Source organism: Ursus maritimus, unplaced genomic scaffold (genome assembly GCF_017311325.1).
Source record: "Ursus maritimus isolate PB19 unplaced genomic scaffold, ASM1731132v1 scaffold_11, whole genome shotgun sequence".
Classification (NCBI taxonomy): domain Eukaryota; kingdom Metazoa; phylum Chordata; class Mammalia; order Carnivora; family Ursidae; genus Ursus; species Ursus maritimus.
The window spans coordinates 50,507,184-50,512,731 of NW_024423453.1; the positions used below are offsets into that span (position 1 = coordinate 50,507,184).

Genomic DNA, 5,548 nt, shown 5'->3' on the forward strand with positions numbered 1-5,548 from the left:
CCCGGCATTCTGGGATTGAGCCCCACCTCAGGCTCCTCCTCTGGGAGCCTGCTTCTTCCTTTCCCACTCCCCCTGCTTGTGTTCCCTCTCTCACTGCCTGTCTCTCTCTCTCTCTCTGTCAAATAAATAAATAAATAAATAAATAAATAAATAAATAACATCTTTTTTAAAAAAAAGAGTACTGCTAGTCAATCTGTAATGACACTGTATTGGGAAACAGTGCTGTAGAAAGGTCTGATCTTTGTGAGACCCAGCAAAAGAAAACCTGTAGAGTCAGTCTTGACTGGAAACCCATGAACTACTTTCGTGGTCAACAAAGAGAAGTCATTATCACAGGAATTAAAAGTGTGATGCCTGCATAATAAAGTATGCATACTATAGAGACCATGCCTTTACTGTATAATTTCAGGTATTTGGGTAGTGGCATGTGCAGAGGAAAGTAGAAAAGAGATCAGGATAAGAGCTACATGCAAACTGGATGAGAGACAACAGTCTGAAGGTTCCACGTGTTTAAGAGACCTCTAATATTTGTTTTCCTGGGGCCGGGAATCCAAGTCTAAAAAACACTCTTTGCTAGTTTTCACCATGGTATCTAGAAACTGGGATGAATTCTCCTTTTCTCAAGGACTCTAAGTTTATTAAGTTTCCGTAACTTCCTTACCACCTACACCAGGCCAGTTTTCCTGGGAGGACTTTGTAGGCATGAACCCCACAAGTGCCTCAATATTTGCTTCTTGAAATGGCTTGTCACAACTGATTTGATGGCTACCATTCTCCAATAAGACACCTCAGGGCAGAGCTTTGGCTGCACAATATAACCAATTATAACTTGGTAAGAAGGAAGACAGTTTCCTTAATGAAATAATTACCACAAAATGACTTACCATGAAAAATACAGAGATTTAGTAAAAGTTGTTCAATTCTGGGGGAAAAGGGACCACAAGAATCAGATATTCTTTTTAAATGTTTCACTTTCATTTATGAAAGTAGAATATATAAAATTGTTTAGATAGCTTAAGGGACCACTTCCCTATATATCCAGAAAAATAGAATGTAAAAACAAAATAAAAAATATTCCAAACAGGTAACCACAATAACTTTTCCTTCATCAGTTCATTTGGTCATTAACTATTTCCTGCTGGATCCTTCTCAACTAAAATTGACTTCTAGATATCCTGATGCAGTCCACTGATACAGTCTGAAAGTTGTCTAAATGATGTCTGCTCAGAAGCCTGTCCACAGACTCTACTCTCTGATTGTCAATATTCGTCCAAAGTTTTAAGTTTCCTAAAGATCTTGGAAATTATCTTCAAGCTGACATACCTCAAAACGTGATTAGTCTTGAAACAAAGCTTATCACAATAATGATTCAATTCAGATGAATAAAATTTAGTTTTTGGTAATGGTTAACATTACATAAGAGTAAAGTTAGCCTCTTGGTTCAGTAAACTTATTTAAGTTTAGAAAAAACAAACTCAAATAGAACAAAATATAAGCTTTTTAAATATTTAACATTGATGAATCAGAAGATACAGGGGTTTTTTCATTACTAAACTAAAATTATTAAACCGGTCCTCTTTGCAATAGAGTTATCTTAAGTATGTTAACCTGGAATTTTAAAGCATTTTTGAGTTAGTATTTTTAAGAAAATAAATTTTAGATTTATTCCAACCTGGAGCTGGAAAAAAATGATCTTTGTGGACTGCATTTATCCCTCAGGCAAGCAGTTTGTTACGTCCTCCTGGCACAAATGGGCCCCCATTAACCAAACCAGCAGTCTTGAAATTTTTTCCTTACATACTCCCAGAAAATTTAAGGTTACATCAAAATTTTTTCTTATTAATTTAAAGATGTAATGTGTCATATTACTAATATTGCCTTTTAAAATAAAATTGCTATATCACATTGTTAGTATATCCAGTGGAATTAGAAATGATATATCAAATCTGAAAGGAATAAATGAATTCTAACTAATGAAGCGAGTTCTCTGAAGTTCAGGGCACCATGCCCCAGATTGTCCTAGATTGCAGTAGGGGGAATATTTTGCCCTGGACCTGCATTTCTACGTTCTGCCATTAAGAGAGTGGTTTGTATGTAATTTGTGGAAATCACCATCAAAAATAAGACCAAAAGTAAATGGAAGGTACAACAGGTATATTAACGATTGTCTTTAAATTTACCATTTATGCAGTTAACTGCACAATATACTAAAGTTAGGTTAATCTAAATCTAGTAAGTTCAAGGTAGCAATATACACCATCAGAGATAACCAGGAACATCAAAGATAAAAAAGCAGAGAAACAGTCTATCAGTGACAACAAGCAGAAGTCTTCCACCCAAATGAAATCATGTATGTGTGGTAATGTATGGTTGTGCATTACCCAGGAATCTGGTTACATGTAAAGGAAAACATGTTTCTTATGAATCTAAACAAATAGCACAAAAATTAAATAACCTATTGGTCTATCAGAAATAAACATGGAACTTTAGCTTCCTTTGCCTTGAAATCATGCAAAGTATAATTTCATGCTATAGAAACAAATGAATGAGAGTCTTTCTTTTTAGTGAGGGTACTGCAAATGCTTTTCATAAATCTTAAATATTCCATTTCTAAAATTCATAGATGGATAAGGCATAGAGATTTATGAGGACTGGTGAACTGAATGAAATAAAGTGCTACCGTCTTCAGTATTTCTTACTGTTGTTCTTTGCTTTATTCTCCTGAAACTCTAAGCAACAATGCTTTTACAATAGGTGAGGTACAGGAGGAAAGAACTTGCTAAACAAAAATGTCATCATCACCACCACTCCTATCCAAATTATATTTTGAATTCAGAACATACTCATATGGGTTAAACATAGACATACACACATTAGAACATACTTTCTAATTCCAGGCTTTACCCTTACCAAAACAAGCAGGAAGGCAAAGAAACACGTAATGATCTACTGCTGGTTCATGATGACTGCATTAAAGAAGACTTTACCAGAACCAATATTTTGAAGTGTTCAAAATATTGGCATTCTGAAGATTTCACAACTGGCAATGGATTATCACCCATTAACATCCAACAGTATGTTAGGTGAAAGTATGGCTTTCTTTTGAAAAACGGTAAGAGGGGCAATTATGAAAGAAGATACTGGAAAAAAAATCACACGGGTATTCTCAGGCAGATCAATGTTAGGAACAAAAACATGGATTTTAGGATTTGGAAATAGATTCACTTAAAATCTTCCCAGGCTTACCTGTCACTTGCAAAGACCCACCCCTGCAAGGTCCATCTACCTCAGTTTGAAGCCTATGAACCTAAATTGCTAAAATTACTGAGATCTTTTTTAACTTCCTAAAAGACTTTTAATAATGTCATATTTTTAAATGAAATATTAAAAGCAAATGTAATCCGGATGTAAGTGCATCAACATGCAATGGAATTTTTGGGAAATTGACCATCTATTTCTAAAATTTATATGGAAATCCAAAGGATCAACAATAGTCAAGGCAATCTTGAAAATAAAAAGTGAAGGAAATGAAGGATTTAACTACTAAATATTAGGACTTATGAAAAAGCAATGATAATTAAGACAATGTAGCATGGGCACAAGAATAAACAGACCAATGAAACAGAAACAAACCTGTGCGTGTATAGTCACCTGATATATGGAAAGGTAACACTCTAGTGCAGTGAGGGAAGGATATTTTAGGGCTTTTTTTTTTTTTTCACAGTGCTGTACAATCGTGTCAAAACTTGTATCTTGACCCCCAACCTCATACCACACACAATAATCATTTCTAGATGAATTGTGAATCTGTATGTGGAAGATAAAAATATAAAGTTTGCAAAAGAAAACACAGAGAATATCTTCAATAACCTTGGGGAAGGCAAAGATTTTTAAAACATAACACAGAAAGTACTAACTAGAGAGGGAAAACAATGATAAATAGGACTACGTTAAAATGAACACTTCTGTTCATTCAAAGACACTCTTGATAGAGTGAAATCGCAGTCCAAAAAGTGAGAGAAGATATATGAAATACATATAACCAATAAATGTGTGTATACAAAATACACAAAGTACGCATAAAAGTCAACAAGCTAAAGGCAAACAACCTAAAGGCAAAGATCTTGAACAAGTACTTTCACAGGACCAATAAACATATGAAGACGGTCAACTTCATTCATCATTCAGGAAATGCAAATTAAAACCATCATGTAATACCACTTAAACAACAAACTCCCAGAGGACTAAAATAAAGAATATAAACAAAACCAAATGTTGAAGACAACAGGAAGTAACCTGAACTTTCATATTCTGATGTGAGAGTATAAATTAATATAATCACTGTGGAGAGGGTTGCAAGATTTAGCAAACAAAAAAACAGAATAGTGTTTATGGAAAAATATTTGGCAGTATGTGATAAAGGTGAACATATATATACAGTCAGATGACAAAACAGTTACCCCTGATTTATATAATCAATAAAAATAAATTAATGTGAATCCTTTTCTAGGACCCTCTCGAGATGAATGGAGCCACAGAACTTCTGACATGATGTCAAGCTTAGGTTTTATTACAACACATCCGAACAAAATGTGAGACCATCATGGAGCAGAAATTGTGAGCCTTTGCCTCCTGTTGCTAGTGAAAGAATATTTTTTTCTCAGTCCCCGTCTAGATTCCTGTGGACTGCAATGTGCTGCTTCTCCCCATGGTCTACTTATGGTTGGAGTTGCTAGAATTGCCCATTGGGGGAACACATGTTTGGGCATTTTTGAACAAATGTTTGGACTCATCTTTTGCCCTTTTGTAGAGAATAGTTAGAAAATTAAATTTATCAACCTGAGAATTATTGGAGAGGATTCCCCTGCTCCTGGAACATTAATGAAAGCAGCTATTACATTTGAACCTAGTGATCTAGAGGCCTTTTATAACAATTACTTTATGTGGTACCAACAAAGTCTTAATGGAAGACAGGCATTGGGTAGTGAAACTGGAGATTAAGCTTTATGTAGTGTAAAGGAGGCTCTCTTTGTTGAACCAAAGAGAACTGAGTTTACCTAACCCTCTAAAGGATTAAGCACTGTGTGTCAGTCTAAAAAACCTTCTACACAGAAATCTTCCAAATATCACATGAGCGATGTCTATGTGATTTCAAATGCAAGGACTGGCATATTTCAGTTGAAATATCTTTCTTGACCACAGGCTAACATCTTATGTGAATATTTGCCTCTTTCTATCTGAGTTACAGCTAATGTTCTGAGAGCTGAATGATATTCATCAAATAAATCCCACTTGGGATGATATAACTAATGGTGTGCCTTGGAAACCAGGTAATATTTTCATTTTACTTAGTAAATATTCTGCTTATATCTGTACTTTTCATGTGGGAAAGGATTAATAATGTTCAAGACCTTTTCAAGTTTCTCGTTTATTCTAAATCTGGATAATTTCACAAATGCATCTCATGACAGTACTGTTAAAAAAAAAATACGTACTTTAAAGATGTTTAATGTAAACCCAAAGTTCTCACTGTAGAAAACTTGAATAA

The 5,548-nt window shown here is 34.6% G+C and overlaps 1 pseudogene; it reads left to right on the forward strand.

The window, feature by feature from the left end:
* Positions 1 to 4,491: 4,491 nt before the first annotated feature.
* LOC103658129 lies at positions 4,492 to 5,001 on the forward strand (annotated as a pseudogene).
* Positions 5,002 to 5,548: the final 547 nt, after the last annotated feature.